Here is a 5,764-nt window from a genome sequence, read left to right as displayed (position 1 = left end):
TTTTTCTTTCACACGCTTACCCCTCTTTGTCTTCTAAGCGCAAGGCATGTCCATTTGGGTGCTTCGGAACGTGTGCTTCATCTTGTTCAGCATCCTGCTTGACATGACCTTCGGCCTGCTGGACCTCCACGAGGAGCACATTGTGCACATGGACGCTGTCACAAAGCGCGTGTGGCTCGCGGCCGGCGTGCGCATGGATGACGACTACCTCTCGTTCCTTCGCCCATTCTTCTGGCAGCACTAGCGCCATGCCCTTGCCGTCCACCGCAAGCAGATCGACACTCTGCTCCCGCTCATCAATGTACAGGCGCCGCGCCATCCTCTAGGCCTTTGTCAAGGAGTTCCTCCAGAATCACCCGCCACGTACTTCTCTCTCACCGGTGCAAGCTCAAGTATATAAGACCCCGTACCCCAAGTATATAAGTCCATTAGATTTTAGGATTAATGCAGCAGCCAGCAAGCCAGCAGCGCCGGCGCAGTCTTTGTCTTCTGGCTGGCCCATGCACATATAAGCCCATGGCAAAAAAAGGAGAAGATATTTTCATATACGACGAAAGGGCTCTCCTGGACACTAACCAGTCTAGGCCCAGTCTTGTCTTTTCAGTGTTTCTTTTCAGTAGGAGGCCAGGAGCCCGTCGGCCTCTTTGTCTTTCTGCCCTTTTTGTGATCACCACGTAGACTTCCGCCGATCGAGCCGCTCAGACTTCCGCACGACAATCCGCAAACGGCGAGACGCAGCGCCGATCGAGACGCAGCCCCGCACAGACTTCCGTAAACAGCGAGACGCAGCGCCGATCGAGCGATCACCACGCGACCAGGCAGCCGAGGGCCCGAGGCAGGGCTTGACGAGGACGACGAGTCGACGACATCTGAAGATTTATCTTGGTTATTGCCTTCTGCCCTTTTTGTGATTTGTGAATCTTGGTTCTGAATCAGTTCATGTCTAAATTGTCTAGGCTCTAGGTTTTTTTCCTTGTTCAAATTTTGTCTAGTACTTTGTACTCATATAATCATGTTTTTCTTATAATTTAGGTCAGGTGTAAGAATTTTAGAATGTTACCTAAGAAACATTTGTCAGGGGCTACGAAAAGAAAATGGAAAAGACAAGAAGAACAGTTTGTTCAATCACAACAAGGTGCTTTAGATAAGTTTTTTTCAGCTTCAAGTAGTGTTGTGCATGATGACAACCCTATAGATACACCTGATAATCAAGAAGAAGAGCAACAAGTTAATGATAATTTAAGTGAACAAGTTGATGTTATAGAGAATAAAAATTTGCAGCCTTCCTCTCATCCTGAAAATTCAATTGATGATGTGCAACCTTCTATTCATGATGTCTTTGATCCCAGAACTTGGGAGAATCTTGATAATAAGGGTAGAGATATTTTGATTGAAAAAGGACCAGTGAGAGAATTGAATCTTGAGTTCTTTGTAGATGCTCACAATAGACATTTTTCATATGCTTACTACTTCAGAAAGTTAAGCAATGGTGAGGTGGTTGATAGAAAATGGTTGGTTTACTCTAAACATGTGGACAAAGTTTTTTGTTTTTGCTGCAAATTGTTCAAATCAGATAAGAACAAAAGTTTGGTAGCACACGATGGATTGAGGGACTGGAAACATCTTAGTTTAAGACTCAAGGAACATAAAAATAGTGTTGAGCATATAAGAAACATGAATACTTGGAATGAACTTAGGCTGAGATTGAGCAAAAATAAAACAATTGATGATGATTTGCAACGAGAAATTACAAAGGAGAGAGCGTTGGAGACAAGTTTTAGTAAGAATCGTTTCTGCTGTCAAGTTTGTTGCTAAACATACTTTGGCTTTCCGAGGGCAAAATGAGAAACTATATCAAGCTAACAATGGTAACTTTCTGGATACAGTTGAAATGATGGGTGAATTTGATCATGTGATGCAAGACCATATTAGGCGGATTCAAAATAGTGATGATGTGAGGGATCAAGGGTATGATAATGGTTCAAAATAGTGAGATTCAAAATAATGATTGAGTCTTTTTAATGAATTAAAGAGTGCATTGGCCTCTTTTGGTTTGAATATTGATGATGTGAGGGGTCAAGGGTATTATAATGGTTCAAATATGAAGGGGAAACACCAAGTTGTTCAGACGCGCTTGCTTGAAATTAATCCAAGAGCACTATATATGTCGTGTGCATGTCATAGTCTGAATCTTACTCTTTGTGATATGGAAAAATCTTGCAGGTAAACTATTATTTCTTTTATATGTTATATATTGTTTTCATATAATATGCCATTATTTGGGATCTTACTATTTATGATATTTGAAATCTTGCAGGCAAGCTATTTCTTTTTTTGGCATTATCCAACATATATACACCCTATTTGCAAAATCTACCAAAAGGTGGAAGATTTTGGTTCACAATGTCCCAGGATTGACAGTTAAGTCATGGTCTAATACTCGCTGGGAAAGCTGAATAAAAAGTGTTCAAGCTATCAGATTCCAAACTCCTCAAATAAGATCAGCTTTAATAGCGCTAGAGAAGGCTTCAACTGATGACCCAATGGCAGTTAGTGAATGCCAATCTTTGATGAGTGCACTTGAGAATTTTGAATTTATAGTTGGTTTGGTTATCTGGCACGATATTTTATTCACTATAAATAAGGTTAGCAAGAAGTTGCAATCTAAAATTGTGAGTATAGATGCTACTCTCAAACACATTGAAGGTGTCATATCATATTTTAAGAAGTATAGAGATGAAGGTTTCACTTCTAGTATGGATATAGCAAAAAATATTGCATCTGAATTGAATATAGAGCCAATATTTCCTACAAAACGTCAACGAAAGAGAAAGAAACATTTTGATGAACAGGATGACCAAGACGAGGAAATACAATAGTCTGTTGTGGACTCCTTTAGAAGAGAGTACTTTCTAGTTATGATTGATTCTGCAATTGCTTCATTGACTAGTCGATTTGAGCAGATGACAATATTTGATAATGTTTTTGGGTTCTTGTTTAACTCAGAAAATTTGAAATCCTTGGATGAAGCTGATCTTTGGTTGCGCTGCAAGATTTTTGTGAATTTTTTTTCTCATGATAACTCATCCAATGTTGAGATCAATGATTTTTTTAGAATTAAAGGTGTTGCAAGTGACTTTGCCAGATTCTTTGATGTCGGCGCCAGAGATTCTGAAGTTTGTTATGGAGTAGATTGCTATCCAAATATTTCAGTTGCCTATCGAATTCTTTTAACCATACATGTGACTGTAGCTTCAGCTGAAAGAAGTTTCTCAAAATTGAAGTTGTTGAAGAACTATTTGAGATCAACTATGCCACAAGAAAGGTTAAATGACTCGGCTATGTGCACCGATATCTTAGACACTATTGATCTCGATACCGTCCTTGACGATTTTGCATCAAGAAATGCCCCGAAGAAGTATCTTTTTATAAGAAGCAATGGATATGATGGAGTTCTATTCTTCTTTAAGGTAATCGTATTAGTTCTAGAAGTACAAATATATTGCTCTTTTAGTCTACGTTGTTTTTCGCTCTCGATAATTATCAGACATATTAAATTAAAAATATATTATTGGATTTGCTTTCCCTATACAAGTAAAATTAGTCTATATATTCTAAAATTTTATGGTCTAGAGGGGCCATCGTGATGAGTTCGCCAGAGGGCCCTCAGAGTCATAGGACCGGCGCTGGATGCACATCGCCCTGATGCCTATTGTAACCCGTGGTGACCACCGAGTTCACGATCTTGGAGCTGGCTTACAGCCGGCCTGGCTCGTTACCACGAGCCTGCGCTCCCATAGGTCTTAGGTTCACCAGAGCTATAATATATAAGGCCTTGGGCTTTACTCAACCCAAAAGACTAGCCTGATAGGTGGGGGCTTCTTCCGCCTTATATGTTGTGCTCCCCCACCATAGCTACATGATGTGGGACTAAACCCCAACAATCTCCCCTTAGTCACACATCGGGGTGCCCCCACCATATGTGTGCCGCTCGAGATTTTTTATTGGGTTTAGCTTTTCTGACCATGGGCTCCGATACCGATTGTTGGAACCGGTGGTGACCACCGAGTTCACGATCTTGGAGCTAGCTTATAGATGGCCCGGCTCGTTACCACGAGCCTGCGCTCCCACAGGTCCCAGATCCACCGGAGCCACAACATATAAGGCGGGAGAACCCCCACCTATCAGGCTAGTCTTTTGGGTTAGGGTTTAGCTTTTCTGACCATGGGCTCTAATACCAATTGTTGGAACCGGTGGTGACCACCGAGTTCACGATCTTGGAGCTAGCTTACAGTCGGCCTGGCTCGTTACCACGAGCCTGTGCTCCCACAGGTCCCAGGTCCACCGGAGCTACAACATATAAGGCCTTGGGCTTTCCTAACCCAAAAGACTAGCCTGATAGGTGAGGGTTCTCCTGCATTATATGTTGTGCTCCCCCACCATCGCTACATGATGTGGGACTAAACTCCAACAATCTTCCCCTTAGTCACACATCGGGGCCCTTAGTCACACATCGGGGTGCCCCCGACATATGTGACGCTCGAGATTTTTTTATCGGGTTTAGCTTTTTTTTGACCATGGGCTCCGATACCAATTGTTGGAACTGGTGGTGACCACCGAGTTCACTCTCCCACCATCGCTACCCGATGTGGGACTAAACCCCAACAATCTCCCCCTTAGTCACACATCGGGGTGCCCCCGCTATATGTGTGCTGCTCGAGATTTTTTATTGGGTTTAGCTTTTTTGACCATGGGCTCTGATAACAATTGTTGGAACCGGTGGTAACCACCGAGTTCACGATCTTGGAGCCGGCTTACTGCCGGTCTGGCTCGTTACCACGAGCCTGCGCTCCCATAGGTCCTAGGTTCACCGGAGCTACAACATATAAGGCCTTGGGCCTTACTCAACCCAAAAAACTAGCCTGATAGGTGGGGGTTTCTTCCGCCTTATATGTTGTGCTCCCCCACCATCGCTACATGATATGGGACTAAACTCCAACAATGCCTTGATGGTGGCGCAGATGGTGCAGGCGTTCGAGTGGAGCGGGCACCCATCGCAGCCGCCACTGGACTTCAAGGACAAGATGGAGTTCACGGTGGTGATGGATCTGCCGCTGCTCGCCGCGGTGAAGCCCCGAAACCTCTCGTTCTGATCGAACATGTGCATGGGAACAGGGTGTGTGCGCTTGTGTTTGCCGTTTGCCATTTGCGCATGATGTCCAGCTAGCGTGGCACTATGGCAGTACCGACGTCGTTCATACGTGTGCACATGCATGGCCATGGCCATGGGCCAGGGCTGCATGCTGCTGCCCCGATACCAATACCAGTTCAGGACGCAAGCAAGTTGCCACGGGTACTAGCTAGCTACTACTACTCTCCTGATTCGTAGTAGTTCATTAGTTCATGAGCTGTTAGCGCCTCCATTGTATGACCATAGATGCCTCCTACTGTTGTACTTATAGGGACTTCAAGGTCTCCAACATCCGCTCCATCATGGTCCAGAGGCTGGCGGGCCACTACTCGGTGAAGGGCGCGCGCCATGATGAAGGTGGTGTTGCAGTACACGGCGCAGCAACCGTGGGACAGGCCACGCATGGCCATCGTCGATGTGCTGGAGCGGCTACAGGGGTAAATGTGTGAATGAAAAGGAAATGTAGGCAGTTTTCTACAAAATACAAATATAAAAGAAGGTGTACGTACACTATTGGAGACGGCTTCTTTGCCGAGTGTCCCATACTTTGCCGAGTGTTTTTTATCGGACGCT

The 5,764-nt window shown here is 44.3% G+C and overlaps 1 pseudogene; it reads left to right on the top strand.

Moving 5' to 3' along the window:
• Positions 1-861: 861 nt before the first annotated feature.
• Positions 862-5,153, top strand: LOC136491796 (uncharacterized; annotated as a pseudogene).
• Positions 5,154-5,764: the final 611 nt, after the last annotated feature.

The sequence above is a fragment of the Miscanthus floridulus genome, chromosome 11, assembly GCF_019320115.1.
Source record: "Miscanthus floridulus cultivar M001 chromosome 11, ASM1932011v1, whole genome shotgun sequence".
NCBI lineage: Eukaryota > Viridiplantae > Streptophyta > Magnoliopsida > Poales > Poaceae > Miscanthus > Miscanthus floridulus.
This window is presented reverse-complemented; position numbering and strand designations above follow the sequence as displayed.